The sequence below is a fragment of the Pinus tabuliformis genome, chromosome 2_2 (assembly GCF_031772625.1).
Source record: "Pinus tabuliformis cultivar Carrire ecotype Pingquan chromosome 2_2, CPIR1, whole genome shotgun sequence".
Taxonomy (NCBI): Eukaryota; Viridiplantae; Streptophyta; class Pinopsida; order Pinales; family Pinaceae; genus Pinus; species Pinus tabuliformis.
In genome coordinates this window covers 156,834,297-156,858,965 of record NC_142300.1, presented here as the reverse complement: position 1 = coordinate 156,858,965, position 24,669 = coordinate 156,834,297, and positions in this window count along the sequence as shown.

The following is a 24,669-nucleotide window of genomic DNA, read 5'->3' as shown; positions in this document are numbered from 1 at the left end:
TATTGAGATCAAAGGAATGTTTGGAAAGGAAGAGATCCATTCATATGAATATGGAACAAAGAGTTTTCTCAGGCAAACTGATGAAGCTAATTCAAACCAAATGGAGAATCTTATGAATACCTTGGTGTCTCATAGTTTTGAAACTAATATTTTGTGTGTAAATGCAGGATACACTAAAGTAAGGCAACTGTTTAGTGTTGTCTTAAGTGAAGGGAAAAGAAAAGATGTGATTTTTCAGAAGTTAGAAGAAGGAAATTCACATAAACTTGTGATGCAGAGGAAAGAGCAGTTGTTAAATATCGCTGTAGTGAATTATGTAGATATTGGACAACTATTGAGGACTGAAGCTAGAGGAGAACAACTACTGGAGGTTGATATAGAGGACTCTGTAGATATTAAACAATTATTGAAGATTATTGACCTTGAAGAAATCCAGAGTAAAGAAGGACTATATGGAAAAGAAGTTGTCAGAAATGTTGGCATAATGAGGAAACAGGGTAAAGCATTTGTGTTTAATGAATTGATTGATTCTGGTGAATATTTGTATGCAGGAACAAGGCAATGTGAAGTCAATTTGAAACAAGGAATTGATTCTGAAGATGGGATCGAAGTAAGGAAGGATGAGATCAAAATGTCTCAGAAAGATGGAATGATGTTGAATTTACAGTATGGAATTGTTGAACTGGAGATGAGTTCAAGGGATGATAGTAACAAGAATACTATTGTACCACAAAAAGTTATTGATGAAGAAGAGGCTGAAGATGACATTTCAAAATTAGACAAATATGATGCCATGATCCTTAAGGGTGCAGGAATTAAGCTACTAGAAGAAGAGGTATTCCAAGTACCTAAGTAAGCAGGAAGAATTCTTAGTTTTTAGGAAATTTGTGGAATTGCAGGTATACTGAGAATTGAAGTAAGAAGTGGTGAAGCCATGAATGAGAAACCAGAAGAAGGAACTGGAATTATTGCAGGGGATCAATGGAGAAGGTATTTGTACATTTCAGAAATATATATATATATATATATATATATATATATATATATATATATATATATGGAACAATATTGGGACAGGGATTATGATGTTCTTATGCAAGAACACATTCAGTTGCAAAAGAATAGTATTCATCATCTAAGAAGTGAAGTGGACAAAGAAATTGATGAGTTATGGGAACTCATACAACAACATTCCAATAAACTAAATAGAGGACAAAAGAAGGAAGGAAGATTGGCTAGAAAGAATGGAACATGTGAAGGTGATGGTAAATTACAAATTAAAGTGTGGAAGCCTGACATAAATTGTGATGATGAGAAAACATCAGTAAGATACATGAAAAATACAACAACAGACAGTGAGAGCATAGCTAGTGGGGCACTACAGCATAAAGTATGGAGACCTGGAGAACAAAAAACAACAACATCAACCAAGGATAGACTATTAAACAAAGTATGGGATTCAGGAGGACACAGATTAGAAGCACATGATCAGGGGATCACGATTATTTTTAACCTTGGGAGTCTGATGCAGGAGCATCTAGGCCTACACAGCAATGTGATGGTGTGGTCACATGTTGTGGCTAATGAAAGTTCGGAGGAAGAATTGGTTATTCAATTTTATTAATTGCAAAGTATGTTACAGCCTAATTCTAAACAGAATTTGGAATAATTGGCAAGTGATCCTCCTTGCGTGGATATTAAATCAAGCAGTTAGAATGATTAGTTAAGGTAGGATTTGATTTCTCAAAATATAGTGAATTCCTTCATTTGTGGAAGGAAACTGTTAGATATAACATATATGTAATTTCATTTCTTTTCTGGAAGGGGGATCCGAGACAGAGGGACAAAGAGAGAGAGAACTCGAGGGAATTGTAAGCCTATAGGTATCGTAGGAGGAAAAGGCCACTAATTAGAAGTATCAGGCCAGAGAGGAATGTTTTTGGAGAGAAGAGAGTGAGAAAAGAGCGAGAGAAAGGAATGAATGTAATTCAGGCCATCAAGGGCCGAGAACCGAATTTCGTTTTATTTTGAGATTCTCTTAATAATGTAAACGATGGTGTGCAGGCAGAGGAACTATGTATTATGCCTTTTCAAGTTATTTTTGTGTAGATGCGTGAATCATTTAAAGGCATGTTGATCGACCATCGATCACTATAAGGATCGATGGTGATCCATTGTTTGATGGAATTATCATTATATATATATATATAGATATATATATATATATATATATATATATATATATATATATATATATATATATATATATATATATATATATATATATATATATATATATATATATATATATATATATATATATATATATATATATATATATAGATGTCATGTTTGAACCAGAGTATGGTGGAAACCGTGTTTTAACACAGAATCCATTAGAAACAAGCGAAATCAAGTTAAGGAGGAGACATACGGAGAGCGCACAAGATCCATTGGATCTTATAGATCAACGGTCTAGATTCTATCACATAGTGCAGAACTATAGATATTGCATCGACGAAGTTCATGCACAAGGGGCGGACCTTAGTCATTTGAAAATCACGATTTGCGATCGCCGATATATCGCATCGGTGGAAGTGTGATATCGGATTCAGGCCTTAAACCATTGCGATTTCCGATAGCGATGGATTTGAGCGATCGACGATCCGAGTAATCGGCATTTCGGAGTTCGGAGCAGCGGAAAGGAATGAAGCCAAGAGACGGACCCGACGATTGTAAATGTGGGTTTAATGAATTTGAAGTCCGTCCTTAAGGCTTCAGGTTGGGTTTCCCTTTGTATTCTCATGTACTTATATATTTCTGATGTTATGTGTCTGCGATCATTGCGATAGCGATATCGCGATAGACCAGGGGCGAAGGGGTGATGAGCGAACCCCAGAGATATATGAAGTCATATTTATAATTTTTGAGATCTGGATAAAGCGTTCCGTCGGGGTTTTTCTTTGTTTCTGTGTATTGCGATATAATGTTATGGTCCCGGGTTTTTAAAGGAAAAGCACAAAATAACTCTTTCGATAGTCTTGTGGGTTCCGATAAGCATATGTGGTTCCAGCTTAAAGCAAAAGCATATGAAAACGCTTCTGATAGTATGGAATTGTGGGTATAGCCCAAGGCAATAAATTTTTTATGAGGGATAAGAGTCCCGATAAGGGATTTTAGGGTGTGGCAGCCATATGGTTGCATCATGACTGTAGGGTTAACCGCAGAATTGACCAAATTTTATTGTAGTTTTCAGGATTCTCTTAGGATGACTTTGACCACCTTATGAGACCGAGTTTGATTAGTTATGACCAAGCTCCAAAGAGGAATATTTATAGTTGTGTTGACCATCTTTGACTTTCTAGTTAGGGATAAATTTGACTGCAGATTTGACAGGGTTGTTTTGACTTGGATTTGGCAAGTCAACTTTGACCTTTTGTAATTTCTCTCTATACTAAAAATTTTAATATAATAATAAGAATAATTGATCAAAGGGTTTTCCCCACATTGGATTCTTTCCCTGGCATCCGCCAAATCTGGTGTCCTCTTGTCTTGGCTTGTCTTCTGCATTTTATTTTATGTTTTATCTATAGTTACTGTCAATGTGATTTATAGTTAATGTGATTGCTATTGGAAAACTAAATTGAAATTGTCAATGGGTTGCTAAAGGAACACTGAAGTAATTGTGCTAAGCATAGAACATATCATTGTTAGCTAAAATTAACATGGTATCAGAGCTCAAGTGAAGACAAAGCCCAAGCAAGAGAGAGAAAATCAATCACTAAGGGAGAGTTGTTAGACAAGACTATTGGACTAGCTTCAATGGCTACTACATCTTACTTCAAGTCAAGGATAAGCTCAAGGATAAATCTGACTATCATGCATGGAAGATGACTTTGGATTTAACTTTGGAAGAGCATGATGCCATGGAATATGTGTAGGGAAGAGTGGTGGAGCCTGATTCAAATGCACCTACTGATGCAAATATGAAGTACAAGAAAGGTGAGGTCAAAACTAAAAGAATTATCATAGACTCCATTCAAAGCATTTGGTTGCCTATATTTATGATTTGGGAACATCTAAGGAGATGTATGTTACGCTGATTGGGATGTTCAAATTAGACAATGCAAATCAAATCCTATTTCTCAATAACAAGTTGAAGGACATCAAGATGGATAAAGGGGACTCTATCCAATCCTACTTCATGACGATCACACAAATCAAGAATGACCTTCTATCTATTGGAGAAGTTACTGCTGATAGGGAGCTCACTCTCATTGCACTTGGAGGTATTTCAAGAGCATGGTATATGTTTAACACAACCATTCTCAACAATGATAGGATTCCTAGTTTCAATGAATTATTGGCTAGATGCACTCAAGAAGAGTCGAGGATGATGGAGAGAGACAAACCTTCAAATGGAAATGAACTTACTGCTTTCTCTACTCATGCTAAGAGGTAGAATAATGTTGGTCCAAGGAGACAGGTTCAAGGGTTCAAGTAGGGATTCAAAGAACAAAGAGAAGGAAGGTGCTACAATTGTAACAAGTTAGACCACTATGCTAGAGAGTTTCCTCACAAGAATAATTATCCAAGGGATGATGACAACAACCAAAACAATTTCAAAGGCAATGGAAATCAAAGGAACAACATGTCCAACAATAAAGTAAAGAGGAATGCTCCAGCTACTCAATATGGAAATGGTCAACCTCCCAAAAGGAGGAGAAATTCCAAGTATGAGGAAAGTAATGTTGTAGAAAAACAAAAGGAACTTTATCTTATTTCCGCTCTATCTACTGCCTCTCCTCTGAATACTTTGGATCGTTGGTTGATTGATAGTGGAGCCTCAAGGCACTTCACTAGGTACAAGGAGGCCCTCTCAAATTTGGTTGAAAAGAAGACTAATTTGGAGATCATACTTGGAGACAATTTCACCTACCACGTCAAGGGATAGGTATTGTCACTCTTCACTTAAATCAAGGTCAAACCATTCATATACAAGAATTATTTTATGTACCTAATTTGAAGAAGAACCTGGTGTCTATTTCTATGATGGAAGATAAAGGCTTCAAGATAGCATTCATTGATGGAAAGGTACACATTTGGCAAAGAAACCCTAAAGATGCATTTACACTTAGATTTAGGGTCAAAGGTCTCTATCAAGTTGGAGGAAGTCCTTTGGGATCCTTGACCTGTGATACTTATCTTCAATCTGAATTATGGCACAAGAGATTTACTCACCTTCATTACAAAGCCTTACCTGGGGTAAGGAAGAAGGTCATAGGTATGCCCAAGTTCAACATGAATCATGAAGGAGTTTGTTAGGGTTGTGCAGTTGGGAAACTTACAAGGGGACCATTCCATTCAAGTGAAACCAAAACTATTGATATTCTTTAATTGGTCCATTATGTATAAATTCCCACTATAGATCCCCTGATAATGCAATATAATAAAGCAAAATACAAGATCTACTTCTACAACAAACTTGCAGAAGCTTAATAGAATATGATCAAGATCAAATAGAACACATATAACTGAGAATGAGAATTCAATCACACATGAACACAGAAGAAAAACCCGGGGAAAGCCTCAACCTAAAACCCCAATCTCTGTATTATCATACAAGTGGAAATATGTTCAGTATTACAAAAAGAATCAGCTCATAAGCTATCCTGCTCTCTCTGCAATCAAACAATATTGCTCATAGAAAGTTAAAGGCTTCTCACAAACCTTCTCCTCTGCCCTCCAAGCCTCCTATTTCCTTGCTCAGTTTTTCTTGGGGTCCAATGCTTCCACTTGTGTGAATTCCCACCTCACACTGCTCACTTGGCTCAGAAATAACTACACAAACCTAAAGGAGATAATTCCTTCTGCATGTATGAGTTCCCTATATAGGAAAAATCCTCCAACTGATAGTACATTTTCCCTTCCTCTGGTATCAACTGGATCTCTGACTAAACTGACATGCATGAGTTATTTATGAGAGAATATTAAGTTATCTGAAGTGCAACAGTTACATGCATGCATGCATTAACTAACTGAACTCACAATTAGTTCAACAAACTATTTGAACTAATCTAACTTGGCTTAACTCAGTTAACTGAGCTAACTAATTACAAATCAAATTACAACTCATCCTTATCTCTTTAACTAAGGGATAAATTCCTCAATTAATGGGATAACTGTTGCATGTCCTCACATAGACTTCATGTTTGATTTTCTACAACTAATTAACTCAAGATGAATTAATTAATTATTTTACAAACCGCTGCTAAGATCAAATTTAAATTTTACTTTTCTATTTTAGTTCAGGGACTAACTAAAATAGGAAGGTATCTCGAAATGCTATTTATAGCAATGTTATTTTTAGCCTTTCTATTTTATCATTCCTTGTTGCTATATCCAACACTGGTTCTTGAAATTCTATTTATAGCAATGTTATTTTTAGCATTTCTTGTTGCCATTTTCAACACTCCCTCTCAACAAGAAAGGAATTCAACTTGAACCCGATCCTGAACCTTTGGAATGTTCTGCATGCAACACTTCTCCCAAGTGTTGTTGCTCCAGCAACTCTAGAAACAAAAAAATCTCCCAACTGACCTCTCTATTGGGCTAGAAACATCCTCTGATGTTGAAGCTTCCTCTACTACTGAAAAGTGCTCCCTCTTTGACCTTTGAGCTGCTGCAACACTCCATGCATCTTGCACCATTGCAAACCTCTCTGTGTCATCCTGCACTAGTGCAACACTCATGTGCCTCTCGCATTGTTGCAGCCTACTAGCTCTGCACTGTCTTGGGATTCCTGCACTGTAGCTCTCTCTACTACTTCATCCGCATCTGCCTCTACCCACTCAGCCAGTCTTGCTACTTCTCGTCGTGGCTCCCATAGCAAGGTCTAATCAAAGAGGCTGGGTACCTCAAGGATCCTACCCATTTCAGCCTTCTTGGGACTGTCACTCCACATCGCCCCACCTCCGACCTGGAGGTATGGATGCATGTGATCCCTCTGCCCACTTGGCTCGAAATTTCCCCCTACTGGAGGTCTTTGCATGAGTGGATGCCTCCACTCAATCTCCTCTCGACTTCTCTAGTTGTGGCTACTCTATAGCCTCCTAAAGTTACTTCACCAATTGTGGCCCCTCCACAATTGTCTGAGACTTCATCTGGCGCTGCATGTTGAGAGGTAATGTACTCTCCCTCTCAACCACCAAGTCTCCATTAGTTTCCTTGCTCCTCAAGGCTTTGCATGCATCTTGAGCCTCACGAGCATACAGGTTCTTGACTCGTGAACCGGTTTGCTTCACCTATCTAGTGGTGACGTGTCGAAGGAAAACCTTTCCCTTACTGAAGACTACATCATAGCCTTTGTCTTCCAACATTGTGATCGACACCAAATTTTTCCTCAATCCTGGTACATACTTGACATCGGTCAAGGTAATGCAAGCTCCATGCTCCCTCTGAAAAACAACCGTGCCTACACCTGAGACACTATACTTTTCATCATTACCCATCGCTATGAGCATCTAGACACATTTCTCCTCCAAGGTACTGACCAAACTCTTGTCGCCTGTCATGTGGAAAGAAGCTCCACTATTAAGAAACCAACCACATCCCACCATGGATGAAACCACGCATGTGATGAGTGTGAAATCCAACTCGAACTGTGAGGCCAATGCCTCACCTTCTGATCCTTCCAAGGATCCCTTCTTGGATTTCTTTAGTGGACAATTCATAGCAAAATGGCCCACCTCATGACAATGAAAGCATCACACTTTTGATTTGTCAAACTTCTTCCCACCATGGAAAGAACTGGATTTGGGATGAGGAACCTTCTCCTTCCCTTTCTTTGCCTTACTCGCTAAGGCACAATTTTCTTCATCCTCCTTGGATGAAGAACCATCTCTGGTGCTTCTTCTTATCTCCTCCTACATCAGATCTGACCAAAGTCGTTCCCAATATGGCAGTTTCTCTCTTCCGTTTACCGAGACTTGGTAGCTATGCCAGCTCTTAGGAAGAATGAGGAGCGCAATACTCACCATGTCATCGTCGGCTATCGTGATCCCTACACTTCCAAGCTCATCCCTCTAAGTGGTGAGCTTGTTCAGATATGTAGAGATCATGTTGCCCTTTTCACACTTTATTTTCCGAAGCTTGTCTTTCAGCGCCAGCTTCCTTTGATTGTTGTTGTTCTAATATAGATCTTTCAATGTTTTCCACATTGAAAATGGTGTCTCCTTCCCATGGAGGCTCGAGACAATGTGGTCTCGAACTCCCTCCAGGAGGATTCTCCTCGCTCTAGCGACACATTTCTTCCATTCCACAAATTTTGTAGCATTAGTCGGCTTGGGGACTTCTTGATCAATGAAGTCCTTTAGACCATTATCCTCTAATACTTCTTCCATGTGATCCTTCCAGGCTATATAATTCGAGCTTCCATCAAGGGCATACTCGAGTCTTAAACCGTTGAACGCCATTGGTGAAATTGAGATGTGATAAGAACTCGATTTCTATATTCAGGAACCTCAAACTTTGAACTTCAAACTTCTTGTATACTGTTCTTCGCTTTGATCACCTTCCCTCTGATACCATGTAGAAATTTCACTGTAGATCACCTAATAATGCAATATACTAAAGCAAAATACAAGATCTACTTCTACAACAAACTTGCGGAAGCTTAATCGAATATGAGCAAGATCAAATAGAACACATATAACTGAGAATGAGAATTCAATCACACATGAACACAGAAGAATAACCCGGGGAAAGCCTCAGCCTAAAATCCCAATCTCTGTATTATCATATAAGTGGAAATATGTTCAGTATTACAAAAAGAATCAGCTCATAAGCTATCTTGCTCTCTCTGCAATCAAACAATACTACTCATAGACAATCAAAGGCTTCTCACAAACCTTCTCCTTTGACCTCCAAGCTTCCTATTTCCTTGCACAGTTTATCCTGGGGTCCAATGCTTCCACTTGTGTGAATTTCCACCTCACACTGCTCACTTGGCTTAGAAATAACTGCACAACCTGAAGGAGATAATTCCTTCTGCATGGATGAGTTTCCTATATAGGAAAAATCCTCCAACTAATAGCACACTATCCCTTCCTCTGATCTCAATTGGGTCTCTAACTAAACTGACATGCATGAGTTATTTATCAGAGAATATTCAGTTATCTGAAGTGCAGCAGTTACATGCATGCATGCATTAACTAATTGAACTCACAATTAGTTCAACAAACTATTTTAACTAATCTAACTGGACTTAACTCAGTTAACTGAACTAACTAATTACAACTCATCCTTATCTCTATAACTAAGGGATAAATTTCTCAATTAATGGGATAACTATTGCATGTCCTCACAGAGACTTCATGTTTGATTTTCTACAACTAATTAACTCAAGATGAATTAATTAATTATTTTACAAATAGCTGCTAAGATCAAATTCGAATTTTACTTCTCTATTTTAGTTCAGGGACTAACTAAAATAGGAAGGTATCCTGAAATGCTATTTATAGAAATTCTATTTTTAGCATTTCTATTTTATCATTCCTTGTTTCTATATCCAACACTGGTATCTGAAATGTTATTTATAGCAATGCTATTTTTAGCATTTATTGTTGCCATTTTCAACACATTTTGACCTATCTGTAATATTTCTCGTAACATAATTAGGAGGATACTTATACTATGCAATTTTTTTGGATGACTTCTCTCGCAAGAAATGGATTTATTTCTTGAATAAGAAGGATGAAGTGTTCAAATGGTTCCGTTCTTTCAAAGCCTTGGTGGAAAATAAAAAATGGGAGAAGATCGAAATATTGAGGACTAACAATGGAACCAAATATGAATCAAATGAATTAAATGAATTTTTCATAGAGGCTAACATCAAGAGGGAGGCAACCGGTCCATACACTCCTGAGAAAAATGGAGTTGCTGAAAGAAATAATTGAACAATCATGGAAGCTACCCATGCCATGCTCCATGATCAAGGTCTACCGAAGTTCTTATGGGGAGAAGCTGCCAACACTACCGTGTATGTTGAAAATAGGAGCCCACATCAGGAACTGGATTTCAAGGCACCCAAAGAAGTTTTCACTGGTAAGAAACTTGATGTTTCTCATTTTATAATATTTGGTTGTCATGTGTATTTTCATGTGCCTAAAAGAGAAAAAAAACAAATTAGAAGCATTTGGGAACACAGGTATATTTGTGGGCTACAATGAAAATTCAAAGGCATATAGAATCTATGTGCCTGGACAAAGAGACATGGAAGTTATTCAAGATGTCACCTTCGATGAAGAAACTACCCTTGGGAAAGCCAAAGATCTCCCCATTCCAAGGAAGGATAATGATGATGTTGTAGAAAAGCAGGATGAACCTATGACAGATGAGACTATGCTCAATGTTGAAGGCCTGATGGATCCCATTGATCCACCTCCTGGTGATCTATCTACCTCAAGAAAAATATCTTTGTGGCTCAAAGATACTCTCTAAGATGTCGAAATACATATTGCTCCAAGAGGGACATTTCATGAAAGTAAGAAGTCGAATAGGTATCAAGGGTACTTAGTCACTATGAGTACTATTGTTTAATATGAGATATGTACATTCGAAGACGCCGTAAAAATCCAAGTTTTGAAGGATGTGATAATGAGGAATACGAATCTATCATGAAAAATGATGTTTGGGATGTGGTTCCTAGACCATAGGACAAGTCCATAGTCACCTCAAAATGGTTATACAAAATTAAACATGGAACTGATGGGAGTGTTGAAAAATATAAGGTCAGGTTCATTACTCGAGGCTTCTCTGAAAAGGAAGGAGTGGACTATGATGAGATATTTGCACGATTTCCTGATATAAGCCACTATCCGATCGATTATTGCTTTCCCTGCCTCTCAAGGATGGAGCCTACATCAAATGTACGTTAAGACTGCTTTCTTGCATGACTCACTTAAGGCGAAAGTCTACTTGGAACAATCTCAGGGGTTTTAAGTACAATATCGAAGGACACACGTATGCAGGTTGAAGAAATCCCTTTATGGGTTGAATCAAGCCCTGATGGCTTAGTATGAGAGGATTGATAGCTAGCTTATGAGTTGGGATTTACAAGGAGTGATGTTGATCCTAACCTATACTTCAAGGTTGAAAGGAGATGCCTCTCATTTTGGTCCTTTATGTAGATGATCTATTTCTAACATGTGAAGACCCTTTCATTTATCAATGAAAGAGGGAGTCGACTTATGAATTCGAAATGAAGGACCTAGGTCTGATGCATTACTTCTTAGGCCTGAAGGTCTAGAAAAATCCATGTGGGGTTTTCCTTTCGCAAGGAAAATACATTGTGAAGGTGCTCGAGAGATGTGGGAAGGTGGATTGCAAGTCTGTGTCTACTCTGATGGAACTCAACTTCAAGAAGCTATGTGGAAGTGTTGTTGGGCCTGAAATAGAAAACCCTTTTGAGTGTCAACAACTTGTGGAGGCCTTGATGTTCTTATTAAAATATCGTCCAGACATATGCTTCGTTGTAAATACGTTGAGTCAATTTATGATCGAGCCTTATGACATACATTGGATTGCTGCTAAGAATCTCTTGAGATATCTCTGTGGCACAATCAACTATGGATGAAGATACATTATCGGGAATTTGAGGCTACATGGATATATTGATGTTGATTGGGCCGACAATGTGGTGGATCATAAAATCACGTTTGGATGTTGCTTCTCATTAGGATCTGTGTCAATTTCTTGGATGAGCAGGAAGCAAAAATTTGTTGCTATAAGCACTGCCAAGGCCGAATACATTGTTGCTATTATGGCTTGTTGTGAAGTTGTTTTGTTGAGGAATCTCTTTAGTGAGCTATTTGAGCATATGTTGGATACCATCGTGATCTACTGCGACAACCAAAGTGGGATTCACCTTTTAGATAATCTCGAGTTCCATGACCACTCCAAGCACATTGATATTAGGTACCACTTTATTCGAGATATGGTATATTAGGGAGAAATAAGGCTCCAACACATCAGCACTGATGAGAAGTTCATAGACATCCTCACGAATCCCTTAAGGAAGATCAAATTCTTAGCCTTCGGAGAGAGACTTGGAGTCATGGAGAGGCCCTCCCATGAGGGTCCTGCTTGAGTTTGACATTGAGCTCTGGGAGCTCATGGGGGCTTGGGCTACTTCTTGGAGCTATGAGCGACCATAGGGTGAGTGGTTCACCTTCCCCTATTGGTGTGTTGTGTACATGGTGAGTGGTTCACCTTCCCCTACGATTGATGACACATGTGTGTAGGGTGAGTGGTTCACCTGCACTTGTGATTGACATGTTGGGTGTGGAGCCTGATTATCTTCTTTATTCAAAGGTATCACTGCATTGGACCCTTGTTCGTAATGTCGTGGCAATGCCACCCGTAATATTTGCACTGCAAGGGGGGTCCAAGGCGGGGGGACATGTAAGGGGGTGTGTCCCAAGACTTGGGAATAAATGGCTTATATGTCTAAAGTTCCATATGCATCAACAGTTGGAAGCTTAATGTATGCAATGGTCTACACAAGGCCTGATATTGCACATGAAGTGGGAGTTGTAAGCGGGTACATGAACAATCCAGGAAAAGAACTTTGGATGGAAGTGAAGTGGATTCTTAGGTATTTGAGAGGTACCACAAATCAAGCATTATGCTTTGCTGGTTCAAGCATTGCTTTACAGGGATATGTTGATGTAGATATGGCGGGTGATAGAGATAACAAGAGGAGCACCACAAGGTATGTGTTTATTGTAGGTGGAACATATGTCAATTGGGTTTCAGAACTGCAAAGTTTTTTTTCACTCACAACAACGGAAGCAGAGTATGTTGCTACTAGAGAGGCTAGTAAAGAAGTGATTTGGTTACAAAGGTTTCTGGTTGAATTGGGTAAGAAGCATGAGTTGGGCAGGTTATACAGTGACAGCCAGAGTGCCATACATATTGCAAAGAACTCTGCGTTTCATTCCAAGACTAAACATCTACAACTCAAGTACCATTTCATACGACCAGTGTTGGAAGATGGACAGTTGAAGTTGGAAAAGATACACACTAGACAGAATCATGTAGATATGTTAACAAAAGTTGTAACTAGGGAGAAACTGAGATTCTGCTCAGTTTCAATTGGTATTCAAGTATGATGAAGAAGATGAGAAGCAATCAGGTCCAAAGTGGAGTCATTGTCCAGGAAATGAAATAGCGGTGGAGTTGCTAAAATTAGCCTCCAAGTGGGAGATTGTTGGGTGTGGAGCCTAATTATCTTCTTTATTCAGAGGTATCACCACATTGAACCCTAGTTCATAATGTGGTGGCAACACTGCCTATAATATTTTCACTGCAAGGGGTGTCTAGGGGGTGGCGGTTGTGATCTTTGGGGGCCCCCCACCCTTGGCGGGGGATCGGGGACAGCGCCCCTGAAGCTAAAAATAGATGTAAAATTGCCTTGTAAAATGTTGTAACTTCGTAGTCAATCTGGGACATTCATTCGGTGGAAATATGACAGTAGAAGTTATGTTTAATTTAGGTTTTTTCACCCTAGAATGAAACCCCTCGCTATATATGATGGAATTGTATTGCGTCTATGTAGATCAGTTTTCTGAGCGAGAAAGAGAGAGGAGATTGAGCGAGAGAGAAGAGGGAATTACAACGCATCTGTTGTAGGTTGTATCTCTTCAGTTTGCTGGATAATTTAAAAGGAAGGATTGGCTGTTTCTCCGTGTACATAGCCTAAATTGGGTGAACCACGTATATCTGTGTCTCTCTTGTTTTATACATTTTTTGTGTTTATATTTTTGCAATATTTTATGTCTTCCATTGCTCTATAATATATAATTTTCTAACATGACATATGCATAGGATGAGTGGTTCGCCTTGTCCTGTGGAATATGAGAATGATGAGTGTTTCACCTTCTCTTGTTGATGCCCCAACATACATCCTACATGTTATCACAATTTTAGTTCTTAATTTTTAAAAGAGCTGACAGTTTCAGTGTCCACGTTGATTTGTAAATAAAACAGTGTTAAAGCACTAACAACGGGAGTGTCAGTTCCAATTTGTAATAAATATGAGAATGTCGATAATGGGGTTATCAACGTTTATTAGTCGTAGAAAAATGATTAATAGGAATACGCTGAAACGAGAGTGTCAGTGTTATCAAGTATTGACTGATAGCGGGAATATCAATGCCAAAAATAAAATAAAATAAAATTTTTGAAATGCCCTGACACATTCCATGTCAGCAACAAAATAATTATTATTAAATTAAAAAAAAAAGGAAAATGTGTTGACAATGGGAGTAGCAGCACATTTATGTAAAAATGGCCAGAGAAAACTCAGTTTTTCTTGTACAACATAGTAATTTAGGGAATGCTTTCCAGTCAAATGAGAACGAATTTTTGAAAACCGAAAGAGGTTTTTGTCTGCAACATAACCATTTAGAAAAACCTCTCTCAGTTTTCTAACATCTATCATTTTTTTTTTGAAGGGATCATTGGACTCTATTTTTCAGGATTTCGTGAGGGAAAAGCTCATGGACATTCGTTGACTTGGATGCCACCTTACCAAATTTGACATGCTGATCCTTATCTCCAGCCATGACTCCAACAACAAAATGATATTTAGATTCAGATAGGATTGGAAAGTTTTATATGCATGTATTTAAGATGTACGTTGTGATTATTTAGACTTTGTAATTAAAGCTTTGCTAGAAACTGGTTTTTAGTTAGTTTGTATTTTCTATAAAGACAGGGACTGTGTAATGAAGAAGTATTGGGAATACTTTGAAAGATCAAAACTAGTGTATATTATTTTGATATTAATAGAACTTTCCGAAATCAGTATTACAACATTTCAGAGATTCATGTGTTGAAGGTTTCTAGTTATTTCCTTATGGTGTTTTCCCTATTTCTTAGTCAAAGCTTGAATCCATTGATCTTCAGTAATTTGAATAAAGGTTATGAAATAGAATTCTTTGTAAATGATATGTTTCAGGTTATTCATATTTCCTATATGTTTTTCAACTTAAATGTCATTTGCATAATTCACATGTTTGCTTTGTTTTTTGATGTTTACATCTATTGTCCCCTACCATCTCTCATTAATGATTTATCTAAGAAACCTACAACTATATTGCCTCTGTTATATTGATTTGTATGTCATGTAGCTAGTGTCTTTGTATTAGAGACTCCAAGCCCAATGGTAGTATTTTTCACACATCCCAACCAAACTTCAATTTTTGATAAATCTGGCCACATAACTCAATTGCAAAACCTACAGTGACCTAGAGTAGTTGAGTTTTAGGGAGAGATCCCTCTCCATGTTGAAGGGCCATCTTTCAACCTCAAAGAGGTTAGAGGTTACCTTAGAGGTTTTCCTAAAGCCAAGTTTCCTTTAAGAGATAACACTACACATGTAGTCCAGGAGTCATGGAAAGTACCTCTCATCCAACCAATGAGTTGGGAAAAGTGGATAGGGACCATAGCACTACCGATAGATGCATTATGTATTATCGTAATCCCTATGTCTAGGATGCATGGTGTTTAACAACTTGATTTGGGATCAATTCTGATTGAGGTTCTACCTCTTGACTGACTTTTGTGTAACACCCTCCTCCCACATTTACCCAAGTTAACTGGTCCGTTGGGGTAAACATGTGACGAGATGATACTATGATCTGATTTAACTCCCCATATATAGTTAAGGAAGTAGAACCAAAAAAACACAACCAATCTGACCTTCTGCACATGCTATAGAACCTTCAGGAGACAACCAACCCTTCCAGGTGACCAACCCCTAACGTAACTTGATATTTTACTGACCTATAGCCTTATTCACTCCCATGACATAGGCATTCATGTGACTGGAACCCTCCATTCGCTCCCACAGCAAGAGAATGCCAACAACTAGGGATTTTTTCAGCTAGTTCTGAGCCTGTGACCCTGGATTTTGTGCCACTTTTTCAGGGCCAGAACTTAGGCCACTACTGAGAACTTATTGAAACTTCAGAAATGAAAAGTAACATTGAAAAAATGATACTAATGCAAATACTTGAAAAAAGACTTGACTTGACCCCTTCTAGCCATGATAGGCATTTCGTCAAACATATCACAAATATGCATTATACACGTTTTAGAAACAAATATGAGCATAGGGGTCTCATACTTATCTGAGAATCGCTAAGAAGCATTGATGCCTTATCATGTTAGTTGCATTATCAGCTAGTAGGCCCTATATTCATTGTTCATTCATTTACAAATCAAAACATGATGTGAGCCATACATCATCATTGTCATAAAACATACTCATAACTAGCATATAAACAATAGAAATAACAAGGATACAATGACCATAAATGCCACATATGAAACAATACATTTACAGATGAAATACCAAAGAGAAAGAGATCTTATTAATGAATGCAAAATCCAACCAGGTATGGGACTTCCACGAACCACTTGACCATAGATTGGTCGAACCAAATCTTTCTTTCAGCCAATCACCCCCATGCCATACTCCAAGCATGAATGTGTGACTCATAACCATAAGCAACCAGGGCTTCCCGAGGCTAATCTACATCACCCTCATCAATAGAACCATGCTTTACCACAATCTCCACCAGACCACTAGGCCCTAAACAAGCATGGATGCCACAGGATTTCTCCACCTAAACTGTGAGGAATTTCCTGTCTCCTAGTATTTAGGCTTTACTGCAATCCCCACTAGATCACTAGGCCCTAATCAAGACTCCACCCTCCAGGATTTATCGTATATCTCATCATTCATCAACAGAGGATTCCTAGGCTTAATTGAGGGCACCCACCTCTAGGCTTTGCCATATATCTCACCATTCACTGGTAGAGGATTCCTAGGCCCACCAAGGTAACACAAAATCTGGCTTCACCGCAACCCACAATCTGGTTTAGGGGTTACTAGGCCAAGGATTTACCAAAATCCACAGTCTAATTCAGGGATCACTTGGCCAGGTGTTCTTTATTTCAAAGACCACCTCACTTAGTTTCGAATCCATTTAGCAATCTAGCTCAACCAAAAACATGAGAACCCCATCACACCGTGGCTATCCGAAAATGGCAAGATAAGGTTGAAGAATAATGTCACATCTAGAAAAACCCATGCCAATGACATAAAGAGAACCAAGAACACACATGAATAACCATGCATGCCAAAAATAGCAATTAAATCACACGTGCACATCGATACTTGAAAATAATCTTGTTGTAGTTGCTTGATCCTGCTCTTCCTTGCTTGATATTTGCTTCCTCTTACCTTGTTTTCTTTTGTTGATCCAATGTTGAAGTTCTCCAAGAAAAATATAAGAGTCCAAGAGTGTGAGAAAGAGAATAGAGAGAGACAAAGAGCTCTAAAACTAAACTGGAAAAAAGTACATACCTTTCACCTTCTGTTTCTCTTAATTTCCATTATTTTCATAAATAAAGTTCCAATTAATGCCTCATGTCTTTCTTGTTAGTGCCAAGATTTACCTCAGGCTGAAAAGGTATGATTCAGGGCCAACATCAAACCATGCTCAGCCTGGTAGCTAGCCCTACCAGGTCAGGAGAGGGCTCTTTTCGGGTCAATCTCAACAAATAATGATCGATGAGGGCTTGCGATGACTGATAGAAATACTGATCTTAGGATAGGTATAAGTGCAAGAGAGTTTGATTTAATAAAATGATGTTTTGTTGGCTCAGATGGAAAGATAGATTTTGGGTTCGGGGATTGAGGCTCAGTCCTGCAGAGATCTCAATGGGGCAAGGTAGGCATTTGTTTTTGGCACTTAAAATTGAATGAGATGGATGGAATAGATAGGTGAGGTGTTGAAGAGGGCAAGAGCAATCATGGATCCTCCCCAAATAGCTGAAAACATCAAGAAACTAAAGCAAACTTCAAGTAGAGCACTGCAATTTCAATGGATTCTACTTACATTCTTGTTTGTTTAGTTCAGAAGAAACAAGATAGAGAATGGCATACATGAAATATAAGCAAATTCACAATTACAAATAAAAGCATTGTACCAAGACAAATTTCCACATGAATCCCAAAGAGTGCTGCAAATCCTGGTCTCAATTCCTTAGCCAAAATGCTGATATGAATGTACAATGAAGCTCTTTTATTTCTAAAAAGTCAAACCTTCTGCCAAAATCCAACCCCTACACTATGAAATTCATAAAATATATACATTTTCTCATCCTTGTACTAAGGGATTGAGCTCAACCATTTTCTTCAAAAAATAATCAGTTACATTAAACTTGGGCCGAATTTCTGAAAATAGGTGTTGAAGATGAACTCGTATCTCCTAAACCATAGCAGTTGTTACAAAACTGAAAGATAATTTTGTAGATAAGGTTATTTTGGAGAAAAAATCTCTCAAATTTGGGAAATTCGTTTCCAGTAGCTCGCAATCTATTCCACAAAATCATCTCTAAAATAGAAAATCATTAAAAATTTAAATCTGTGAAAATGCGCTATAAAGATCTAGTCACATATCCCAATCCATGACACCTATGAATAAACTAAAAGAATTTTTTGTTATATGGCTCATTCTTAACAGAAACCTCCTTTTGTTTTTCAAAATTACTTTCCATCTGTTGTAAAATGGCCCGGCACTAAAATGACTAAGACAGTAAAAAATATGAAAAATTTGCTTTGTTTTAATGTAGGCTCCAAATATCACCGTATATCTCCCACATAGTAGCACCTGTGCATAAACGGAAAGAGGTTTTTGTTATTTAGTATGTGATGAACAAAAACCTCTTTCACTTTTGAAAAATGCCTTACCATTATTTCAAAAACTGATTTTGTACTAAACTTGTCATTGTGTGCAGCAACTGACCTCAAACCATGCATAACCAAGAATCACTCATTCATTTCTTCTAATCCAGGAACCGGTTACGGGAGTGTGATATACCATTCGAATTTTTTTTTCCGAGCTTCTTCTGATGGACACACTTGTGACATGTTTTGTGCTGAACATCATGTGCAAAACATTTAAACAAAACCAGACATAGTAAGAGCTCATGTTGATCCCTGGTGACAGGCTACGAAGACTGGAACTAACATCGGCTCCAATGGGGATGGTAGCTCCTTGGAGGTGCCAAGAACTACAGATCTTTGGAAAGAAGACAATGCCTCCTCCATTGGGCATGGATGGTCAAACAACTACAAACCCAAAACAACTCATACCAATCCAAAAACATATACATATTGCAACATGTACATAAACAAATACCGCAAACTGAAATGTTGCCTCGGGCAGCTTATTTATGTACAAATCTAACCCACTTTGCTGCAAAATTGATAGATCAAGTAATAATTTAATGCCATATCAACCAATCAAGTAACTGTGACACAGATGCTGCTTGAAAGTGCTTCAACCATGACACAAATGTAAAGGATGATAGCCATACATGGACATAATGAGTCTGGTTGTGTAAAAGACAATTTGATCTATCATTTAAACTGAAAAAAATTTCCATGTACGTTGAAATAGGATCGAAAAAACTAGACTTTGTTTGCTGCCCCAACTCCTCAATGCATGCTTCCAACTGCAAACTATCAATGCAAATATCCACGGGCAACCTTACCTTTTGTTCCTTCTGCTGAAAAAGGTCCCCAAAGAATGGGACTTGACAATCCAAATCCCGGGACTGTATTTGGGTCTCCAATTCAGTTATATCTCCTTCAATTTTGATGGCAAACTCTTGTAAAAAATTGAGCTTAACTTCATGGCTGCATCGACAAGATTTCAGATAAGAAGAAAGAGATGAAGCAAAGTTTTCATCTGCCTCATCATCCGTGCACATATCTTCCCATTCTCTAAAACCTTGAATAGAGGGCACCTCTATTTTGAATTCTTCCTCTTTCTCCATCCATGTTTCAAGAAAGAGATACCAAAAATCTGCAAAGGACTTAATAGATCTGATAAGAAAACCTTCAATCCATTTTTTACATTTGCCTTGAAACAAATCAAAGAACAATCTGATGAAGACATCTTCCTTTTTAACTCTAAGAATGTCCACAAATGTTTTAAAATTTTCTATATGTTCTAGAGTCAAAGTCAGATCTTCCCCATTGAATTTAGGGCCATTACTCAAAATGTATGAATCCTTTGGTAATTGATTAGGGAAACCAAGAAGATTAGAAAAATCGATACATGAATACCTTGAATAAATAGAAGCAACATCTAAGTCCCTCATTTAGCTAGTGGAGCCACCATCAATACTTTGAAACTCGGGACTTCGAACAGTGGGGTCACCAGGTAGATGATTTCAGCCTTCATATGTGTCTGATTTCTATCCAACATCAACAATCAGATCTGAACATGATACATGTTATTGGGGCAATTTGCAAGTCAAATGTTCCGTTTATAAGACTAGACCGAAGATTAACTGAAGCAACTTTTATCTACTTTCGCTAATGCAAAGCAAAAGCGTTTCGAAGGCTACCTGGCTAACTTCAGGCTCCATCTATAGTCTAAAACAAAGAACACTAACAAACAAATAAACTTTCTTCCCCAGTATGGTCGCCACTATATTAGTGCCTAGATTTACCTCAGGCTGAAAAGGTAGGATCCAGGGCCAACATCAAACCACGCTCAGCCTGGTAGCTAGCCCTACTAGGTCAGGAGAGGGCTCTCTCCGGGTCAATATCAGCAAATAATGATCGATGAGGGCTTGAGATGACTGATAGAAATACTGATCTTAGGCTAGGTATAAGTGCAAGAGAGTTTGATTTAATAAAATGATGTTTTGTTGGCTCAGATGGAAAGATGGATTTTGGGTGCGAGGATTGAGGCTCAGTCCTACAGAGATCTCAATGGGGCAAGGCACGAAATTGTTTTTGGCACTTAAAATTGAATGAGATGGATGAAATAGATAGTTGAGGTGTTGAAGAAGGAAAGAGCAATCATGGATCCTCCCCAAACAGCTGAAAACATCAAGAAACTAATGAAAACTTCAAGTAGAGCATTGCAATTTCAATGGATTCTACTTACACTCTTGTTTGTTTAGTTTAGAAGAAAAAAGATAGAGAATGGCATACATGACATACAAGAAAATTCACAATTACAATGAAAAGCATTGTACCAAGACAAATTGCCACATGAATCCCAAAGAGTGCTGCAAATCCCGATCTCAATTCCTTAGCCAAAATGCTGATATGAATGTACAATGAAGCTCTTTTATTTCTCAAAATTCCAACCTTCTGCCAAAATCCAACCCCTACACTATGAAATTCATAAAATATATACATTTTCTCATCCTTGTACTAAGGGATTGAGCTCAACCATTTTCTTCAAAACAGAATTAGTTGCATTAAACTTGGGTCAAATTTCTGAAAATAGGTGTTGAAGATGAACTCGTGTCTCCTAAACCATAGTAGCTGTTACAAAACTGAAAGAGTTTTTTGTAGATAAGGTTATTTTGGAGAAAAAACTCTCTCAAATTTTGGAAATTCGTTTCCAGTAGCTCGCAATCTGTTCCACAAAATCATCTCTAAAACATAAAATCATTAAAAATTTAAATATGTGAAAATGAGCTGTAAAGATCTAGTCACATATCCCAATCCATGACACCTGTGAATAAAATAAAATAATTTTTTGTTATATGGCTCGTTATTAACAAAAACCTCCTTTGGTTTTGCAAAATTACTTTCCATATGTTGTAAAATGGCCCCGCACTAAAATGACTAAAATAGTAAAAAATATGAAAAATTTGCTTTGTTTTAATGTAGTCTCCAAATATCACCGTATATCTCCCACACAGTAGCACCTATGCATAAAATGAAGGAGGTTTTTTTTATTTAGTATGTGATGAACAAAAACCTCTTTCACTTTTGAAAAATTCCTTACCATTATTTCAGAAACTGATTTTGTACTAAACTTGTCATTGTGTGCAGCAACTGACCTCAAAACATGCATAACCAAGAATCACTCATTCATTTCTTCTAATCCAGGAACCGGTTATGGGAGTGTGATATACCATTGGAAATATTTTTCCGAGCTTCTTCTGATGGACACACTTGTGACATGTTTTGTGTTGAACATCATGTGAAAAACATCTAACAAAACCAGACATAGTAAGAGCTCATGTTGATCCCTGGTGACAGGCTACAAAGACTGGAACTAACATTTCTAAAGCCTTTTCCATTGAATTTTCCAATTTCCTTTAGTCGTAATAAACCAAATGAACGCCAACACTAGGATGTTTTTCCCAACATTCATCTTGGAATAAGTGTCCCATATATATGGTGATTATTTTTCCTTATTAACTCTTATTACATGGAATTTTTACCAGGGCTATTACAGAACCCTCCCCCTTGGGGGAAAACCATCCTCGATGTTCAATGACACCTACAATCAACAAAATTGTTGTAATAAAAACATACTTCCCATGGAGATCTATAACTTAGCTCGATGAAATATTTATAATGATCAACCTGCTGAGAAACAACCAACATGACAACATAACAACATAACAACATGAAAATCATAATGACATGACACCCATGCCACTTATTGGAGCTTTATAACACAGCTCATGGTAGTATTTACATCCATATACATATGTACATATACCAAAAACATCACACCAAAACATATACCAAAAACATTCGCTCAACCAACGAATAGAGAAGGATACATAACCCACGTTTGATCCATCATCTCCCATGTAGCTTTATCAGGCCCAATGTGCTTCCACTACAATTTAACCTGCGCAATTGCTTGGTTCAAAAGCATGAACATCTTTCTTTGCAATATACACTGAGGTTTCAGCTGGAATTCTCCATTTGGCTCCACCTGCAATACATACCAATCAATCACATTATCAACATATTTAACATACTTCTTAAGCAATGACACATGGAAAACATCATGGACATTCATTGTTGGAGGAAATGAAAGTCGAGAGGCTACTGGTCCAATCCTCTCAAGAATCTTGAAAGGTCCACAAAACCAAGGTCGTAGCTTGGCACACGATCCAATCCGCAAGGAGATTTTCTTGGGTTTAATGCACAAATACACGTGTTCCCCAACTAGAAAATCCTTAAAGAACTTGTTTCAATATGCATAAATTTTCTCTTTGCCCTGTGTTGCCTTTATATTCTTCTTGATTACCTGCATTTCTTGTTCCATATCTTCCAACATATCTGGTCCAATCAACAACATGTTAACTAGATCATTCCAGAATATGGGAGTATTATTGTTACATAATATTTTGCCATGTCTCCTGTTCACTTCTCGTGCCATATCCTGAAGTGCCAAAACATTGATTACTGTGCAGAATATCCATCATGATATACAGACCAAACCCTCCCTGAAGAATCAAAGGAAAGCTTCCCTAAAATCATTCTGGAGAAATTTTTCTGAAAACCTAATTTTTTCCACCATCAAGTTTTTCTCCATTGCCCACTCGTGCTGATGGAAAGTTGCTACGTTAGACACTTATGCTGCCAGTGCAGGCTTTCATAGGAAAAATTGTGCTGAACTCCTTTTGGCGAGCTTTCCCAAACTGGAGGAGAAGCTTTGCTCACTAGAACCTTCGGGAACAACGAGCTGGATATTGGTTGTTGTTGATATGGTCGAGCTCTCCCATTTGGGTCGTTTGGGCCTCTTGATCTTATCATCATGTGATTTCCCCTTGATATGTGGACCTTCCTCCCTCTTTTGTGGATCCCTAACGCCCTCTCCCTTCCTATAAATTCACCCCCTTCCATTCCCAAATGGTTGGTCATTGATTGTTGCATCCCTATGCTAAGATTATACTTACATGCTTCCCATTCTAGCTTGGAGAAGGAGTGCTTGAAGAGTCTTTGCTTTGACTTGGACATCCACCCAAAGGAAGGCCTCAACATCAAGGCATAAGTTGTATGCTTCACTTTTCAGTTTCTTAATATATACATATGTTGTTCACTTTCCATAATTGTGTAAATGTTTATGTGATTAGCTTAATTTTCCTTGATCTGTTAAGTCGTTAATGATTGATACATGTTATATATGTTATCGTGTCTTGTTTAGTACTTTGATCTTCCTTGCAAGTTTCTAGACATGAATAATGACTTAGGAGCGAGGCATGGAGTGAAAGATTCAAAGCCATCTATGAAGAATGAACGATTAGCATCAGAACGAGGTAGGTTCCTCTTTCTTATTGCATTTGTTAAGCATAATCTAGGAAAGTGAGTATTAGATTCTTTGGTTTGTTGCTAGACCCACTCATTGGGCTAGAGGGATCGCCTCTTTCCACAGAGGGTATTTTCCTTCACAACAATTACAACTTTGCCCATGAAATGCCTCAAGTAGACTCATCCTTAAAGATTCTTGATACCCATTGTTGTAAGTGAACTCAACCAGTGGAAGATACTCTTCCCACTTCTACTTATGATGCATCACATACATCCTCAACATGTCCTCCAATATCCTGTTGACCCTCTCTATATCTCCATCTATCTACACATTATAAGTTGTGTTGAAGGCAAACTCTATCCCAAAACCTGCAAGCAAGTCCTTCCAAAACTTGGAAGTGAACTTAGCATCCTTATCAGACACAATATTCTTTGAAACAACATGCAGTCTGACCACATTTCTAATGAATACTTATGCTACATCACTAGTTGAATAAGTATAT